This window comes from Carcharodon carcharias, chromosome 9 (genome assembly GCF_017639515.1).
Source record: "Carcharodon carcharias isolate sCarCar2 chromosome 9, sCarCar2.pri, whole genome shotgun sequence".
In the NCBI taxonomy this organism is placed as follows: domain Eukaryota; kingdom Metazoa; phylum Chordata; class Chondrichthyes; order Lamniformes; family Lamnidae; genus Carcharodon; species Carcharodon carcharias.
The window spans coordinates 125,348,951-125,372,225 of NC_054475.1; positions in this window are offsets into that span (position 1 = coordinate 125,348,951).

Genomic DNA, 23,275 nt, shown 5'->3' on the forward strand with positions numbered 1-23,275 from the left:
AGCACACACATTATATCACTTACTGAGCACACACATTATATCACTTACTGAGCACACACATTATATCACTTACTGGGCACACACATTATATCATTTACTGGGCACACACTTTATATCACTTACTGAGCACACACATAATATCACTTACTGAGCACACACATTGGGCAGAATCATCCCAGATTTGCACAAAGTGCGTTAGTGAGTGGGCAAAACAACATGTTAACAGCCGGCCATGATAGTGGATTTTCATGCCATATCGTCCCAAACCTGCCATATTATTTATGCATTCCTGGGCAACACGCCATTTCCATTCCATTCAAGGGGTCTTATTCACCCACCTGCCATCACCTTACTGCTTCATTATGCTGGGCGCCATATTTAAAGTCCAGTCACGTGCACACATCTCAGTGCTTCCAGACCATGACTTCTGCAGGGAAGATGTCCACGAAAGACAAAAATACTGCAGCCCCCAGCTTTAGCAATGTGTCACTGGTACTCCTTTGGGATGCCATGGAGACCTGCTGCAATGTCCTCTACCCCCTCTCTGTCAGCAGGATGGGCAGTGGTGTCACCAACCAGGCTTCAGAGGCGGTGGCAGCAGTGGTCAGTGCCAACACCCTTCAAAATAAGACAGCAACCCAGTGCCGCAAGAGAATGAGTGATCTCTGAATGATCTCCTCTGTTATGCCAGGGTAAGTCACTCTTCCCATCACTCTCAACTCACACACTGACAAACCCATCAGACATCCACAAGGATCTCACTCACTGCCAGTTCAAGGGACATCACCATTCACTCTCACATTCACCGTCATTGTCCTCATCCTATCCATGGGACCACTCATCACCCACACGTGCCAGGCATACTTATCATATGGGCTGGCAGGCATCCTGCTTACAATCTCTCAATCTCTATTCATGCAGGACAAGATGGCACACAACAAGAGGGATAGGTCACAGACTGATAGAAGAATGCCTGAAATGAAGGTCCTCATGGACTTTGAAAACAGAGCCATCAGCTGGCCAGCAACAATCTAGCTTGGTTCTGTGCTGACAGTGAGGTCAGTGATGCTCTACCAAGTGATGGTCCAACAGTGAAACATCCATCAGACAACCATGCTGTGAGCAATGTGTCCTCTTTCACAGGCCACTGTCCATGCACTAATTATCTCTCCTTGCTTTCACAGGCACATCTGGGAAACTGCCGACAGAGTCCATGACCAAGGGCCTCCAATCAGGCCCCAACAAAATCTCGAATGAGGAATCTGAGGGCACTCTCGTTGAAGACCCATCACAGTGCTCACCCACACCGTCCAACAGCACAGAGACACACACCTCGGTGGGACCAAGCTTTAGATTAGCCTCGGGATCACTTTCTGGTGAGCACATCGCACTGTCTGATCCACAGCAGGCGGCGGACTTAGATGACGAGCCTCTGGACTCAGTCATGTCACAGTTACAGGAGCTGCAAAGGAAAGATCAGGAGCATCAGGAAGGGATATTCACTGCAGTCCTCAGATTGCAAGGCATGATGGAGGAGTGCATCTGTCTTCACTCTGAGGTGATAGTTTCGGCATACCAACACACCGAGGCCAACACTGGTAGGATGGCAGCCTTGGTCCACGACATCACTCCTGCACTGCTGTGTGTACTTAACTCCATCGTTGATGCCATATTTGCCTCCAACAGTATGTACGCGAGAGAGATGCAGGGCAGCTCGATCTCATTCCAGTTTCCCCTTCTCCTCAAGGAGCCAGCCAGGGACCCTTGGGTACCCGTAGGGAGGAGGATTAGCAGTTGCACACTCCAGGGCCATCCATCCAGGTGACCCTGAGCATTTCCAGCACACCTGAATCCCCTCTTCCTGTGACCTCAGCAGCTCCAGTTCCATAGACCAAGGAGGGTGCGACTGCCACACAGGAGGACTCTAAAAATGGGCTGGAGCACTCCCAGTCTCAGCCCTCTAGAGGATGCCCACCAAGGTCATCACAGACAGAGTGTCACAACCAGCAGGCTGCCTCCACCTCCACTGTGGATATCCAGATTTTTATTGAACTCAGATTTCAACATCTGCTGTAATGGGATTTGAACCTAGGTCCACAGAGCATTATCCTAGGTTTACAGAATAGTAATCAGTGACAATCCCACTAGGCCACCACCTCCCCACTGTGGATGTCCAGGGAGCACCAAGATGTAGTGGCAGAGAATTAGGAATTAAGAAGAACTAGTTGCACAACCTGGGCACAGGTGTTATTCATTTGTACATACTGTTCACTATTGTCAGTAAACTCCCAAGAATGTCTCCCTGCCTGTGACTCCTTGTTCTGATGGGCAGTGCTCTTGTCAGTCAGATGTGAAACCCTTCTGCACAAGGTAAGGGCAGGTGTCTCAGTCCAGGGCCTCTTCCCTGTGCTTTGTGCAGCCTTCAGACCAAAGTGATGGTCCAGCCTCACACTTCCTGGACACATTATTGATGTCTGCACCCTGACGGTGCTGGTCATTGCTGCCAGAATGTAGTGGGCAGGTGTCACAGAGTTCTCTCATTCTCTCTGTGTGCTCTCAGCACCTTTAAGGTGGGGCTGGCCCCCACCTCTTCAGCATCTGTAACCACTGATGCACTGCTTCTGAAGGGCTCAGATGCTGAAGGTGGACAAAGGATCAGATGCTTCTAATGTTTCATGGCTGCATCTCTATATGACCCTGATCACAGAGCGTAAGTGAGCTGCCCTCGGCCAAACAGGAGTCAAACATTCTCAGAGGCTGTGTGAAGATCTATAGAGTGTCCTCACTGCCTGTCGTCATGGTGCTCCTGCAAGCGAATGACTATTAGGGCCTCCACTGTGTCTCTATGACAGGAGCATTCTCACAGAGGGTATGTGCGCTGCCATAGCCAGGCTGGAGTCAAATGTTCACAGGTGCAATGTAAGGATCTATGGGGACATCTCACTGCGTGTCGTCATCATCCTCCACAAATCAAGCAGCTATAAGGGTCTTCTGAAGCCTCATCTAGCCAGTGTGAGGGCCTCATCCATATCACCGTGGCCTCTGAGGACCTCCTCACCCTCATCCCCGTCGGCGTCTTGGATGAGACTTCCAGCTCCTCCATCTCCTCCTGAGCCAGCTCCTCTCCCCATTACAGTGCCAGGTTGTAAAGGGCGCAGCAGAAAATTAGGATGCGTGACACCCTCTGTGGACTATATTGCAGGGCGCCACCATACCGGTCCAGGCACCAGAACTGCATCTTCAGCATCCTGATGGGCTGCTCCACCAAGTTGTGAGTTGCAGCATGAGCCTCATTATACTGTTGCTCTGCTGCAGTCTGAGGCCGCCACATGGGTATCATCAGCCACAGCCTCTGCGGGTAGTCCTTGTCCCTAAAGAGCCATCCCTGCAGCTTCTGTGGACCCTGGAAGACTACAGGAATTTGTGACCGGCTGAGGATGTAGGAGCGTGCACACTCCCTGGAAACGGTGCACAGGATGCTTTTCTGGTGGTCGCACACCAGCTGTACATTCAGTGAGTGGAATCCCTTGCAGTTAACGTAGTTGTGACAGATACCTGAGTGCTAGGTGAGTGCAGTCGATCTCATCCTGCACCTGTGGGAAACTTGAGACCTGAGCGAATCCAGTCACCCTTGCATCCTGGCTGTCCTGGTCCCAGGCAAAATTCTCAAAGTTGTGTGCCCTCACAAAGATGGCATCCATGACCTGATGGATGCATTTGTGGGTGGAGGTTTGCAAGATCCCACAAAGGTCAACTGTGGATCCCTGAATGGAGCCACTGGTGTAGAAATTGAGCGCCGCTGTCACTTGCATGGCCAATGGCAGTGGATGGCCTCCATGTGTGCATGGCACCAAATCCTGCAGCATGTGGCCGATGTGACCGACCAGTTCCCTAGACATGCGCAGTCTTTGGTGACACTGGTTCTCGGCCATCTGCTGGAATGAAAGGTGGTGTTTATAGACCCTGGGTGTCACTAAGTGCCGACCAGAGATGGCTCACTGTGACTCTTTGGCAGTGTGTACGGGAGCTCCAGCTGCTCCTTCTTCCTGAGGCTGCTGCTCCTGCCTCTGCATAGCCAGGAGCCTCAGTCACTCTCTCCTCCATAGTCTTCATTCTCTGTAGACCATCAGGCATACAGCTAGTTCACCAGGCTCCATGATCCTGATGTATTCCTCCTGCAGAATGGAAGGGAGAGAGACAAGTGGGTTACCATGGGTGTACTAAAAACCTGTCCTGGTTAAGTGTGAAGCCCCCTAATGCTTCACAAAGAATGCTGCCCACCAGTTGGATGGCCAGAGATTAGTGCACTACATGGCTGCCTGAAACCCCATCCACTTCTGCCCCACTCCGCCTGACAAATTGGTGGCAGCTTTGCCCATTGGACTGCATGCTGCACTCTCAGCTGAGGTGCAGACATTCTCCTAACCAGCACTGCAAGGCTGTGCTGTTAGCTTGAACCATGGGGGAGACTGGTCCAAACCTGAATAATGACATTGCAAGGGGCTGTGAGCGCCTCCAGCAGTAACTACTCCATGGCCAGCTTTAGCAAGGAGATTGTACAACATGTGCTGTCATCCAACTGTTCTGCAGTCCATTAAAACACTCATTAGTTTGCAGTCTGTGCCCAAGGGGTGAAAAACTCTGAAGCACTTGGTGGCATTTTGATGTCTCTGCATTGCTTGAGTGGGCAGATAAGCTAGAAGCCAATCATATCAATGTGGCTGCATGTAAACTGTCTCAGCTGCAGAGGAATGGTCACTTTATACAAGGTTTCCCTAATGCGTGGCCACTTCCGTCGCCCACCCTACCCCCCTCCCCAAATGTTTGTGCACTATATTCAACAGCAGGGCAGCCCCTGCCCTCCCCCGACAGGTTGCCTCAACGGCGAGGCTGCCTTTGGCTCCGCAATGCTCCTCCAGCTTGAAGTCCAACAGGTGACCCTAGCGAGTGCTGCACATCACTTCTGTGTACTCACCTCCGCGTTCCCCTCAAAGTGCAGCCTGCCTACTGCACGCCTTTTATATGCTGTTGTGAAACACGTCGGCATGCTTTCCTGCCAATGTTGATGGGTAATCCACAATGGGGGTGGGGGAGCAATTCTGGCTGGCGAGCCTGATAATTGTATGCACATTTATTACAATGAGGTACCCAGCGTCCAAAGATTGGAAACGCAACCCATCATTCGCGGGCTCAGTGGGAGATCACAAACTAGTTTCATATCGTCGTGAAACTGATCGCACCATATTGTCTGCTCATGCCACCAAACATGCCCAATGTCGCTGGGGACTCAAAATCCCAGACAATGTGTATGCTCAGCAAGTGACATGTGTGTGCTCAGCAAGTGATATAATGTGTGTGCTCAGTAAGTGATATAATGTGTGTGCTCAGTGATTGATATAATGTGTGCGCTCAGGAAGTGATATTACGGCCAGGATTTTCAGGTCTGCGGGTGGGTGTAGTTGCTGGGCCCGGGAGCGTCTGGGAAAGGCAATCACCCTCCAACCAATATTTCACACTGGTTGGCCAATTTACAGCCCACCAACATGAAAGGCACGCAAAATGCTCGGCGCTGCCAAGGTGGGCGCATGAGAAGAGTGAGCGCTGAAGTCAGCGTGGGCACGGAGGAGCGCTCACAGAGAGCGCCCTGAGGGCCGTTAACTGACACAGGCAGCTCAAGAATTCAAATGCATTAAAAACGCTTTTTAAAATACAGAAAAAAGTGCCTACGCATCAGAAACAGTCTTCTGAACGCACAAAACATAAGAATTCTGTGCAAACTTTTTTACTTTTTTTATTTAATGATGGAAACGTTACCCTGCCCTAGGATGAGGTTTCCTGAAAAATGCAAAGGCCGCCTGGCTGATGCGCACAACTGCCAAACGTAAGGTCGGACGGGCCGTGAGATATCCCAGTTAATTGTGCTGCTAATGAGCTTAATAGCCCTCTTCATCGTCAACAGGCACACTTCCAGGTTTAGCGTGCACCTGCTGATAGAAATATTCAGCTGGTGTGCAATAACTCCAGGGTGGAATTCTCACATCATCACCCGCTGTTTTATGCTCGAGCAAGTGGAGCATGCACTCGCACTCCAAGAGAAAAATTCAGCCCATTATATAATTTACTGAGCACAAACATTATGTCACTTACTGAGCACACACGTTAGATCATTTACTGAGCACACACATTATATCACTTACTGAGCAAACATATGATAGCACTCACAGAACACAATATGTCACATACTGAGCACAAACATCATATAATCTACTGAGCACACACGTAATATTACATACTGAGCACACACTGTATATCACTTACTGAGCGCACACTGTATATCACTGAGCGCACACATTATATCACTTACTGAACGTACACTTTATATAACTTACTGAGCACAGATATTATATCAGTTACTGAGCACAAACATTATATAACCAACAGAGCACACACATTGTATCACATACTGATCACACACTGTATATCACTTACTGAGCGCGCACATCATATCACTTACTGAACGCACACTTATAATATCTGTGCTCAGTAAGTGATATTATCAGTTACTGAGCACAAACATTTTATAACCTACAGAGAACACACGTTATCTCAACAACTGAGCACACACGATATATAACCTACTCCTGACATACATTATATCACTGACTGAGCACCCACATTATATCACTTACTGAGCACACACATTATACCAATTAATGAGAACACACATTATATCACTTACTGAGCACACATTATATCACTTATTGAGCACACACATTATATCACTTACTGAGCACACAAATTATATCACTTACTGAGCACATATTATATCACTTACTGAGCACACACGTTATATAACATACTGAGCACACAGGTTATATAACCTACTGAGCACACACGTTATTTCACTTATTGAGCGCATATTATATTACTGTGCACACAATATTTCAGTCACTGAGCACACATTATATCACTTATTGAGCACACACATTATATAACCTACTGAGCACACACATTATATAACCTATTGAGCACACACATTATATCACTTACTGAGCACACACGTTATATCAGTTAATGAGAACACACATTATATCACTTACTGAGCACACATTATATCACTTATTGAGCACACAAATTATATCACTTACTGAGCACACAAATTATATCACTTACTGAGCACATATTATATCATTTACTGAGCACACATTATATAACCTACTGAGCACACATGTTATATCACTTACTGAGCACTCACGTAGTTTCAGTTACTGAGCACACACATTATATCACTTACTGAGCACACACATTATATCAATTACTGAGCACACACGTTAAATCACTTGCCGAGCATACACATTATATCAGTTACTGAGCACACACATTATATCACTTATTGAGCACACACGTGGTATCAATTACTGAGCACACACGTTATATCACTTACTGAGCACACACATAATATCACTTACTGAACATACATTATTTCATTAATGAGCACACATTATATGACTTACTGAGCACACACATTATAATGGTTACTGAGCACACACATTATATAACCGACTGAGCACACAAATTATATCACTTACTGAGCACATATTATATCATTTACTGAGCACACACATTATATAACCTACTGAGCACACGTTATATCACTTACTGAGCATTCACGTTGTTTCAGTTACTGAGCACACATTATATGACTTACTGAGCACACACATTATATAACCTACTGAGCACAAACGTTATGTCACTTACTGAGCACGCACAATATGTCACTTCCTGAGCACACACTTCATAAGACATCCTGTGCACACTCATTATATAATCTGCTGAGCACACGCAATATGTCACTTACTGAGCACAATCATTATATCACTTACTAAGCACACACATTACATCACTTACTGAGCACACACTACATCACTTACTTAGCACACACATTATATAACCTACTGAGCACACACATTATATAACCTACTGAGCACACACATTATATAACCTACTGAGCACACAGGTTATTTCATTTACTGAGCACACCTTATATTACATACTGTGCACACAATATATAAGTTACTGAGCACATATTGTATCACTTACTGAGCACACACATTATATAACCTACGGAGCACACACATTATATCACTTACTGAGCACATATTATATCATTTACTGAGCACACACATTATATAACCTACTGAGCACAAACCTTATATCACTTATTGAGCACACACAGTATGTCATTTACTGAGCACACACTTCATAAGACATCCTGTACACACTCATTATATAACCTGCTGAGCACACACAGTATGTCACTTACTGAGCACACATTATATCACTTACTAAGCACACACTACATCACGTACTGAGCACACACGTTATATAACCTACTGAGTACACAGGTTATATAACCTACTGAGCACACACGTTATTTCACTTACTGAGCACATATTATATTACTGTGCACACAATATATCAGTCACTGAGCACACATTATATCACTTATTGAGCACACACATTATATAACCTACTGAGCACACACATTATATAACCTATTGAGCACACACATTATATCACTTACTGAGCACACACATTATATCATTAACTGAGCACACACATGATATAACCTACAGAGCATAAACATTATATCACTTACTGAGCACACACATTATATCACTTACTGAGCACACACATTATATCATTAACTGAGCACACACATGATATAACCTACAGAGCATAAACATTATATCACTTACTGAGCACACACATTATATCACTTACTGAGCACACACATTATATCACTTACTGAGCACACATTATATCACTTATTAGCACACACATTATATCACTTACTGGGCACACACATTATATAACCTACTGAGCACACAAATTATAACACTTACTGAGCTCATATTATATCATTTACTGAGCAAACACATTATGTAACCTACAGAGCACACATGTTATATCACTTACTGAGCACATATTATATCATTTACTGAGCGCACACATTATATAACCTACTGAGCACGCATGTTATATCACTTACTGAGCACACACTACATCACTTACTGAGCACACACATTATATAACCTACTGAGCACACACATTATATAACCTACTGAGCACACACATTATATAACCTACTGAGCACACAGGTTATATAACCTACTGAGCACACACGTTATTTCATTTACTGAGCACACCTTATATTACATACTGTGCACACAATATATAAGTTACTGAGCACATATTGTATCATTTACTGAGCACACACATTATATAACCTACGGAGCACACACATTATATCACTTACTGAGCACATATTATATCATTTACTGAGCACACACATTATATAACCTACTGAGCACAAACCTTATATCACTTATTGAGCACACACAGTATGTCATTTACTGAGCACACACTTCATAAGACATCCTGTACACACTCATTATATAACCTGATGAGCACATACAGTATGTCACTTACTGAGCACACATTATATCACTTACTAAGCACACACTACATCACGTACTGAGCACACACGTTATATAACCTACTGAGCACACAGGTTATATAACCTACTGAGCACACACGTTATTTCACTTACTGAGCACATATTATATTACTGTGCACACAATATATCAGTCACTGAGCACACATTATATCACTTATTGAGCACACACATTATATAACCTACTGAGCACACACATTATATAACCTATTGAGCACACACATTATATCACTTACTGAGCACACACATTATATCATTAACTGAGCACACACATGATATAACCTACAGAGCATAAACATTATATCACTTACTGAGCACACACATTATGTCACTTACTGAGCACACACATTATATCATTAACTGAGCACACACATGATATAACCTACAGAGCATAAACATTATATCACTTACTGAGCACACACATTATATCACTTACTGAGCACACACATTATATCATTAACTGAGCACACACATGATATAACCTACAGAGCATAAACATTATATCACTTACTGAGCACACACATTATATCACTTACTGAGCACGCACATTATATCACTTACTGAGCACACATTATATCACTTATTGAGCACACACATTATATCACTTACTGGGCACACACATTATATAACCTACTGAGCACACAAATTATAACACTTACTGAGCTCATGTTATATCATTTACTGAGCAAACACATTATGTAACCTACAGAGCACACATGTTATATCACTTACTGAGCACATATTATATCATTTACTGAGCGCACACATTATATAACCTACTGAGCACGCATGTTATATCACTTACTGAGCACTCACGTTGTTTCAGTTACTGAGCACACATTATATGACTTACTGAGCACACACATTATATAACCTACGGAGCACAAACGTTACGTCAATTACTGAGCACACACAATACGTCACTTCCTGAGCACACACTTCATAAGACATCCTGTGCATACTCATTATATAACCTGCTGAGCACACGCAATATGTCACTTACTGAGCACAATCATTATATCACTTACTAAGCACACACATTACATCACTTACTGAGCACACACTACATCACTTACTGAGCACAAACATTATATAACCTACTGAGCACACACATTATATAACCTACTGAGCACACACATTATATAACCTACTGAGCACACACGTTATTTCACTTACTGAGCACACATTATATTACTTAATGAGCACACACATTATATAACCTACGGAGCACACACATTATATAACCTACCGAGCACCCACATTTTATCACTTACTGAGCACACACATTATATCACTAACTGAGCACACACATGATATTACTTACTGAACACACACATTATATAACCTAACGCGCACACAAATTATATCACTTACAGAGCACATATCATATCATTTACTGAGCACACACATATATAACGTACTGAGCACACATGTTATATCACTTACTGAGCACTCATGTTGTGTAAGCTACTGAGCACACACATTATATCACTTACTGAGCAGACACACTATATCAATTACTGAGCACACACATTAAATCACTTACTGAGCACACACATTATATGACTTACTGAGTACACCTGTTATATCACTTACTGAACAGACACATTATATCACTTACAGAGCACACACATTATATCACTTACTGAGCATACATTATATCATTAATGAGCACACATTATATGACTTACTAGGCACACACATTATATCGGTTACTGAGCACACACATTATATCGCTTACTGAGCACACACATTATATAAACTAATGAGCACACAATTTATATCACTTACTGAGCACACACATTATATCACTTACTGAGCACACACATTATATCACTTACAGAGCACATACATTATATCACTTACTGAGCACACACATTGTTTCACTTATTGAGCACACACATTGTTTCACTTACTGACCACACACATTATATCAATTACTGAGCACACACATTATATCACTTACTGAGCACACATTATATCAATTATTGAGCACACACATTATATCAGTTACAGAGCAGACACATTATATCACTTATTGAGCACACACATGATATCAATTATTGAGCACACACGTTATATCACTTACTGAGCACACACATTATATCACCTACTGAACATACACATAATATCACTTACTGAAAATACATTATGTCATTAATGAGCACACACATTATTTAACCTACTGAGCACACACATTATATCACTTACTGAACACACATATTGTATCACTTCCTGAGCACACTCATTATAGCACTTACAAAGCACACACTTTAAATCACTTACTGAGCACACACATTATATCACATGTTGAGCACACACTGTATATCACTTACTGAGCATGCACATCATATCAATTTCTGAATGTACACTTATAACATCTGTGCTCAGCAAGTGAAATTATCAATTACTGAGCACAAACATTTTATAACCTAAAGAGAAAACACGTTATATCAACAACTGAGCACACACAATATATAACCTACTCCTGACATAAATTATATCACTGACTGAGCACACACATTATATGCCCTACTAAGCACACACATATCACTTATTGAGCACACACATTATCTCACTTAATGAGCACACTCATTCTCTCACTTACTGAGCACACACATTATATCACACACTGAGCACACACATTATATCACTTACTGAGCACACACATTTTATCATTAACTGAGCACACCCATTATATAAGCTACTGAGCACACACATTATCTCAGTTATTGAGCACACATGTGATCTAACCTACTGAGAACACACATTACATAACATAGTGAGCACACACATTATATCACTTACTGAGCACAGATTATATGACTTACTGAGCACACACATTATATCACTTACTGAGCACACACATTATATCAGTTACTGAGCGCACACATCGTTTCACTTACTGAGCACACACATTGTTTCACTTATTGAGCACACACATGATATCAATTACTGAGCACACACGTTATATCACTTACTGAGCACACACATTATATCACTTACTGAACATACACATAACATCACTTACTGAACATACATTATATCATTAATGAGCACACACATTATACCAGTTACTGAGCACACACATTATATCACTTACTGAGCACACAATTATATCAGTTATTGAGCACACACATTGTTTCACTTACTGAGCACACACATTGTTTCACTTATTGAGCACATACATGATATCACTTACTGAACACACGCATTGTATCACTTACTGAGCACACACATTATAGCACTTACAGAGCACACACTTTATATCACTTACTGAGCACACACATTATATCACATACTGAGCACACACTGTATATCACTTACTGAGCCCGCACATCATATCACTTACTGAAGGCACACTTATAACTTCTGTGCTCAGCAAGTGATATTATCAGTTACTGAGCACAAACATTTTATAACCTACAGAGCACACACGTTAGATCAACAACTGAGCACACACCATATATAACCTACTCTTGACATACATTATATCACTTACTGAGCACACACATTATATACCCTACTAAGCACACACATATCACTTATTGAGCACACACATTATCTCACTTACTGAGCACACACATTATATCACACACTGAGCACACACATTATATCAATTACTGAGCACACACATTTTATCATTAACTGAGAACATCCATTATATAACCTACTGAGCACACACATTATCTCAATTATTGAGCACACATGTGATATAACCTATTGAGAACACACATTATATAACATAGTGAGCACACACATTATATAACCTACTGAGCACAAATGTTATATCACTTACTGAACATACACAATATGTCATTTACTGAGCACACACTTCATAAGACATCCTGTACACACTCATTATAAATGTGTGTTGCTCTCTTGCCCACATGCCTGTCCTTGGCTTGCTGCATTGTTCCAGTGAAGCCCAACGCAAACTGGAGGAACAACACCTCATCTTCCGACTAGGGACTTTACAGCCTTCCGGACTGAATATTGAATTCAACAACTTTAGGTCGTAAGCTCCCTCCCCCATCCCCACCCCCTTTCTGTTTCCCCCTTCCCTTTTTTTTCCAATAAGTTATAAAGATTTTCCTTTTCCCACCTATTTCCATTATATAAAAAAAAACCCACTAGAGCTATACCTTGAGTGCCCTACCATCCATTCTTAATTAGCACATTCGTTTAGATAATATCACCAACTTTAATTTTAACACCTATGTGTTCTATTGTACTATTGTCGTTGACATCTTTTGATGATCTGCTTCTATCACTGCTTGTTTGTCCCTACAACCACACTCCCCCCCCCCCCACCTCTTTGTCTCTCTATCTCTCCGCCCCCCACACACACACCTTAAACCAGCTTATATTTCAACTCTTTCTTGGACTCGAACGCAAGTTCTGTCGAAGGGTCATGAGGACTCGAAACGTCAACTCTTTTCTTCTCCGCCGATGCTGCCAGACCTGCTGAGTTTTTCCAGGTAATTCTGTTTTTGTTTTGGATTTCCAGCATCCGCAGTTTTTTTGCTTTTATCTCTGTGTTTAATTGACTGCCACTGCTCTTCAAGAAATGCCTACCTCCTTGAAGAAGTTCTGTTCCTCTCTGCGACAAGATTTCCGTATCTTTCTGTTGTCTTGCTCATCTTCCTTGCTTTCCATTTCCCTCCTAGTGTTTGACAAGGTGTTTACTAAAACCCGCTTTCACAGCCATATCTCCTTTCTCAGTGACTGTTTCCGTCTCCGACTTACCCCACGTGGATTTCAACTGAAATTCCACTCCTCATGTTTCGAACCCACCCAGGATTACAGGTATCTCCGGGACATAAAACGTTTCTCGGACTGCTGTTCCCATCACATTCTGAAATCCACACTCAGTGCCATGCGCTGCCATATGAACACACTCGACCTCTCCCTCCAGCAGCACCGCCGTACCCTTTTTCAAAGCTGCGCGTGCCCCCAGTTTCATTTTATCCTTCGGCTCATCCGACGCCTCAACAAGAAACTTTTTCTCTTTCTCTCAAGTGCTAAGGAACGCAAGCTGCAACAACTCATTGACACCAACACCCATCTAGGACCCTCCACCCCTGCCTGTTCCTCCGTCCCCACCCTTTCTTCTAATCCCATCCCCAGCCGTGTATTCACTATACCCCCTGACCTTCCCCTCTCCGATGCTGAACATTCAGTGCTCAGCAAAGGACTTAGTTTCATACCCTTACGCCCTCACCTCAATGAATTTCGGGCTCGGCATGATGCTGAACTCTTCTTCCGCCGTCTTCGTCTCCGGGCTCACTTCTTTGGGCAGGAGTCCTCTCCCAGTTCAACGGATCCTTTTACCCATCTCCAATATTCTCCCTCCACCTGGACCCCTCCCTCTGGATTCTTACCTTCTCTTGATCTTTTCATTGAGAACTGTCGGCGCGACATTAGTCGTCTCAATTTCTCTGCTCCTCTCACCCATTCTAACCTGTCTCTCTCTGAACTTACTGCACTCCATTCTCTCAGGTCCAACCCTGACATTGTCATCAAACCCGCTGACAAGGGTGGTGCTGTTGTTGTCTGGCGCACTGACCTCTACCTCGCGGAGGCTGAGCGTCAACTCGCAGACACTTCCTCCTACCTCTCCCTGTACCATGACCCCACCACTGAACATCAAGCCATTGTTTCCAGGACTGTCACTGACCTCATCTCCTCTGGGGATCTCCCTCCCACAGCTTCCAACCTGATAGTCTCCCAACCTCGGACGGCCCGCTTCTATCTCCTACCCAAAATCCACAAACAGAACTGCCCCGGTAGACCGATCGTCTCAGCTTGTTCCTGCCCCACAGAACTCATTTCTCGTTATCTTGACTCCCTTCTCTCTCCCCTTGTCCAGTCCCTTCCCACCTACATCCGTGATTCCTCTGACACCTTACGTCACATCAACAATTTCCAGTTCCCTGGCCCCAACCGCTTCCTCTTCACCATGGACGTCCAATCCCTCTACACCTCCATCCCCCACCAGGATGGTCTGAGGACCCTTAGCTTCTTCCTCGAACAGAGGCCCGAACAATCCCCATCCACCACTACTCTCCTCCGTCTGGCTGAACTTGTTCTCACACTGAACAATTTCTCCTTCAACTCCTCTCACTTCCTCCAAATAAAAGGTGTGGCTATGGGTACCCGCATGGGCCCCAGCTATGCCTGTCTCTTTATGGGGTATGTGGAACATTCCTTGTTGCAGTCCTACTCCGGCCCCCTTCCACAACTCTTTCTCCGGTACATCGATGATTACTTCGGTGCCGCTTCATGCTCTCGTCAGGACTTGGAAAAATTTATTAATTTTGCTTCCAATCTCCACCCCTCCATCATTTTCACGTGGTCCATCTCTGACACTTCCCTTCCCTTCCTTGACCTCTCTGTCTCAATCTCTGGTGATAGACTGTCCACCAATATCCATTACAAACCCACCGACTCCCACAGCTATCTCGACTACAGCTCCTCACACCCCGCTTCCTGTAAGGACTCCATCCCATTTTCTCAGTTCCTTCGCCTCCGTCGCATCTGTTCCGATGATGCTACATTCAAAAACAGTTCCTCTGACATGTCCTCCTTCTTCCTTAACCGAGGTTTTCCACCCACGGTCGTTGACAGGGCCCTCAACCGTGTCCGGCCCATCTCCCGCGCATCCGCCCTCACGCCTTCTCCTCCCTCCCAGAAACATGATAGGGTCTCCCTTGTCCTCACATCACCCCACCAGCCTCCGCATTCAAAGGATCATCCTCCGCCATTTCCGCCAACTCCAGCATGATGCCACCACCAAACACATCTTCCCTTCACCCCCCTTATCGGCATTCCATAGGGATCGCTCCCTCCGGGACACCCTGGTCCACTCCTCCATCACCCCCTACTCCTCAACCCCCTCCTATGGCACCACCCCATGCCCACGCAAAAGATGCAACACCTGCCCCTTCACTTCCTCTCTCCTCACCGTCCAAGGACCCAAACACTCCTTTCAAGTGAAGCAGCATTTCACTTGCATTTCCCCCAACTTAGTCTACTGCATTCGTTGCTCCCAATGTGGTCTCCTCTACATTGGAGAGACCAAACGTAAACTGGGCGACCGCTTTGCAGAACACATGCGGTCTGTCCGCAAGAATGACCCAAACCTCCCTGTCACTTGCCATTTCAACACTCCACCCTGCTCTCTTGCCCACATGTCTGTCCTTGGCTTGCTGCATTGTTCCAGTGAAGCCCAACGCAAACTGGAGGAACAACACCTCATCTTCCGACTAGGGACTTAACAGCCTTCCGGACTGAATATTGAATTCAACAACTTTAGGTCGTAAGCTCCCTCCCCCATCCCCACCCCCTTTCTGTTTCCCCCTTCCCTTTTTTTTCCAATAAGTTATAAAGATTTTCCTTTTCCCACCTATTTCCATTATATAAAAAAAAACCCACTAGAGCTATACCTTGAGTGCCCTACCATCCATTCTTAATTAGCACATTCGTTTAGATAATATCACCAACTTTAATTTTAACACCTATGTGTTCTATTGTACTATTGTCGTTGACATCTTTTGATGATCTGCTTCTATCACTGCTTGTTTGTCCCTACAACCACACCCCCCCCCCCACCTCTTTGTCTCTCTATCTCTCCGCCCCCCACACACACACCTTAAACCAGCTTATATTTCAACTCTTTCTTGGACTCGAACGCAAGTTCTGTCGAAGGGTCATGAGGACTTGAAACGTCAACTCTTTTCTTCTCCGCCGATGCTGCCAGACCTGCTGAGTTTTTCCAGGTAATTCTGTTTTTGCATTATATAACCTGCTGAGCACGCGCAGTATGTCACTTACTGAGCACTCATTATAGCACTTACTAAGCACACACATTACATCACTTACTGAGCGCACATTACATCACTTACTGAGCACACACTACATCACATACTGAGCACACACATTATATAACCTACTGAGCACACAGGTTATATAACCTACTGAGCACACACGTTATTTCACTTACTGAACACACGTTATATTACTGTGCACACAATATATCAGTTACTGAGCACTCATTATACCACTTACTGAGCACACACATTATATAACCTATTGACCACACACGTTATATCACTTACTGAGCACACACATTATATCATTAACTGAGTACACATATGATATAACCTACAGAGTACAAAGATTATATCACTTACTGAGCACACGCATTATATCACTTACTGAGCATACATTATATCATTAATGAGCACACATTATATGACTTACTAGGCACACACATTATATCGGTTACTGAGCACACACATTATATCGCTTACTGAGCACACACATTATATAAACTAATGAGCACACAATTTATATCACTTACTGAGCACACACATTATATCACTTTCTGAGCACACACATTATATCACTTACAGAGCACATACATTATATCACTTACTGAGCACTCACATTGTTTCACTTATTGAGCACACACATTGTTTCACTTACTGACCACACACATTATATCAATTACTGAGCACACACATTATATCACTTACTGAGCACACATTATATCAATTATTGAGCACACACATTATATCAGTTACAGAGCAGACACATTATATCACTTATTGAGCACACACATGATATCAATTATTGAGCACACACGTTATATCACTTACTGAGCACACACATTATATCACCTACTGAACATACACATAATATCACTTACTGAAAATACTTTATGTCATTAATGAGCACACACATTATTTAACCTACTGAGCACACACATTATATCACTTACTGAACACACATATTGTATCACTTCCTGAGCACACTCATTATAGCACTTACAAAGCACACACTTTAAATCACTTACTGAGCACACACATTATATCACATGTTGAGCACACACTGTATATCACTTACTGAGCATGCACATCATATCAATTTCTGAATGCACACTTATAACATCTGTGCTCAGCAAGTGAAATTATCAATTACTGAGCACAAACATTTTATAACCTAAAGAGAAAACACGTTATATCAACAACTGAGCACACACAATATATAACCTACTCCTGACATACATTATATCACTGACTGAGCACACACATTATATGCCCTACTAAGCACACACATATCACTTATTGAGCACACACATTATCTCACTTAATGAGCACACTCATTCTCTCACTTACTGAGCACACACATTATATCACACACTGAGCACACACATTATATCACTTACTGAGCACACACATTTTATCATTAACTGAGCACACCCATTATAAAAGCTACTGAGCACACACATTATCTCAGTTATTGAGCGCACATGTGATCTAACCTACTGAGAACACACATTACATAACATAGTGAGCACACACATTATATCACTTACTGAGCACAGATTATATGACTTACTGAGCACACACATTATATCACTTACTGAGCACACACATTATATCAATTAATGAGAACACACATTATATCACTTACTGAGCACAGACATTATATCACTTATTGAGCACACACTATATCACGTACTGAGCAAACACATTATGTAACCTACTGAGCACACACATTATATAACCTACTGAGCACACACATTATATCACTTACTGAGCACACACGTTATATCACTTACTGAGCACACAAATTATCTCAATTACTGAGCACACATGTTATATAACCTACTCCTGACATACATCACTTACTGAGCACACATATTATATAGCCTACTAAGCACACACATATCACATATTGAGCACACACATTACATGACTTACTGAGCACACACATTTTTCACTTACTGAGCACACACATTATATCATTTACTGAGCAAACACATTATATCGCTTACTGAGCACACACATTATATCGCTTACTGAGCACACACATTATATGACTTACTGAACACACATTATATCACTGACTGAACACACACATTATATCACTTACTGAGCACACACATTATATAACTTAGTGAGCACACAATTTATATAACCTACAGAGCACACACATTATATCACTTACTGAGCACACACATTATATAACTTAGTGAGCACACAATTTATATAACCTACAGAGCACAAACATTATATCACTTACTGAGCACATACATTATATCACTTACTGAACACACACATTATATCAATTAATGAGAACACACACTATATCACTTACTGAGCACACACATTATATAACCGACTGAGCTCACACATTATATAACCTACTGAGCACACACATTATATAACCTACTGAGCACACACATTATATAACCTACTGAGCACACACATTTTATCACTTACTGAGCACAAACGTTATATCACTTACTGAGCACATACATTTTATCATTATCTCAGCCCACCCATTATATCTCCTACTGAGCACACAAATTATCTCAATTACTGAGCACACATGTTATATAACCTACTCCTGACATACATCACTTACTGAGCACACATATTATATAGCCTACTAAGCACACACATATCACATATTGAGCACACACATTATATGACTTACTGAGCATACACATTTTTCACTTACTGAGCATACACATTATCTCACTTACTGAGCACACACATTATATAACCAACTGAGCACGCAAATGATATCACTTACTGAGCCCATGTTATTTCATTTAATGAGCACACACATTATATTACTTACTGAGCACACACATTATATCACTTACTGAGCACACACATTATATCAATTACAGAACACAAACATTATTTCACTTACTGAGCACACACATTATATCGCTTACTGAGCACACACATTATATCACTTCTGAGCAAACACATTATATCGCTTACTGAGCACACACATTATATCGCTTACTGAGCACACACATTATATGACTTACTGAACACACATTATATCACTGACTGAAAACACACATTATATCACTTACTGAGCACACACATTATATCACTTACTGAGCACACAATTTATATAACCTAAGAGCACAAACATTATATCACTTACTGAGCACATACATTATATCACTTACTGAACACACACATTATATAACCTACTGAGCACACAGGTTATATAACCTACTGAGCACACACGTTATTTCACTTACTGAACACACGTTATATTACTGTGCACACAATATATCAGTTACTGAGCACTCATTATACCACTTACTGAGCACACACTTTATATAACCTATTGACCACACACGTTATATCACTTACTGAGCACACACATTATATCATTAACTGAGTACACATATGATATAACCTACAGAGTACAAAGATTATATCACTTACTGAGCACACGCATTATATCACTTACTGAGCATACATTATATCATTAATGAGCACACATTATATGACTTACTAGGCACACACATTATATCGGTTACTGAGCACACACATTATATCGCTTACTGAGCACACACATTATATAAACTAATGAGCACACAATTTATATCACTTACTGAGCACACACATTATATCACTTACTGAGCACACACATTATATCACTTACAGAGCACATACATTATATCACTTACTGAGCACACACATTGTTTCACTTATTGAGCACACACATTGTTTCACTTACTGACCACACACATTATATCAATTACTGAGCACACACATTATATCACTTACTGAGCACACATTATATCAATTATTGAGCACACACATTATATCAGTTACAGAGCAGACACATTATATCACTTATTGAGCACACACATGATATCAATTATTGAGCACACACGTTATATCACTTACTGAGCACACACATTATATCACCTACTGAACATACACATAATATCACTTACTGAAAATACATTATGTCATTAATGAGCACACACATTATTTAACCTACTGAGCACACACATTATATCACTTACTGAACACACATATTGTATCACTTCCTGAGCACACTCATTATAGCACTTACAAAGCACACACTTTAAATCACTTACTGAGCACACACATTATATCACATGTTGAGCACACACTGTATATCACTTACTGAGCATGCACATCATATCAATTTCTGAATGTACACTTATAACATCTGTGCTCAGCAAGTGAAATTATCAATTACTGAGCACAAACATTTTATAACCTAAAGAGAAAACACGTTATATCAACAACTGAGCACACACAATATATAACCTACTCCTGACATACATTATATCACTGACTGAGCACACACATTATATGCCCTACTAAGCACACACATATCACTTAATGAGCACACACATTATCTCACTTAATGAGCACACTCATTCTCTCACTTACTGAGCACACACATTATATCACACACTGAGCACACACATTATATCACTTACTGAGCACACACATTTTATCATTAACTGAGCACACCCATTATATAAGCTACTGAGCACACACATTATCTCAGTTATTGAGCGCACATGTGATCTAACCTACTGAGAACACACATTACATAACATAGTGAGCACACACATTATATCACTTACTGAGCACAGATTATATGACTTACTGAGCACACACATTATATCACTTACTGAGCACACACATTATATCAGTTACTGAGCGCACACATCGTTTCACTTACTGAGCACACACATTGTTTCACTTATTGAGCACACACATGATATCAATTACTGAGCACACACGTTATATCACTTATTGAGCACACACATTATATCACTTACTGAACATACACATAACATCACTTACTGAACATACATTATATCATTAATGAGCACACACATTATACCAGTTACTGAGCACACACATTATATCACTTACTGAGCACACAATTATATCAGTTATTGAGCACACACATTGTTTCACTTACTGAGCACACACATTGTTTCACTTATTGAGCACATACATGATATCACTTACTGAACACACGCATTGTATCACTTACTGAGCACACACATTATAGCACTTACAGAGCACACACTTTATATCACTTACTGAGCACACACATTATATCACATACTGAGCACACACTGTATATCACTTACTGAGCCCGCACATCATATCACTTACTGAAGGCACACTTATAACTTCTGTGCTCAGCAAGTGATATTGTCAGTTACTGAGCACAAACATTTTATAACCTACAGAGCACACAAGTTAGATCAACAACTGAGCACACACGATATATAACCTACTCCTGACATACATTATATCACTTACTGAGCACACACATTATATACCCTACTAAGCACACACATATCACTTATTGAGCACACACATTATCTCACTTACTGAGCACACACATTATATCACACACTGAGCACACACATTATATCAATTACTGAGCACACACATTTTATCATTAACTGAGAACATCCATTATATAACCTACTGAGCACACACATTATCTCAATTATTGAGCACACATGTGATATAACCTATTGAGAACACACATTATATAACATAGTGAGCACACACGTTATATCACCTACTGAGCACAAATTATATGACTTACTGATTACACACATTATATAACCTACTGAGCACAAATGTTATATCACTTACTGAACATACACAATATGTCATTTACTGAGCACACACTTCATAAGACATCCTGTACACACTCATTATATAACCTGCTGAGCACGCGCAGTATGTCACTTACTGAGCACTCATTATATCACTTACTAAGCACACTCATTACATCACTTACTGAGCGCACATTACATCACTTACTGAGCACACACTACATCACATACTGAGCACACACATTATATAACCTACTGAGCACACAGGTTATATAACCTACTGAGCACACACGTTATTTCAC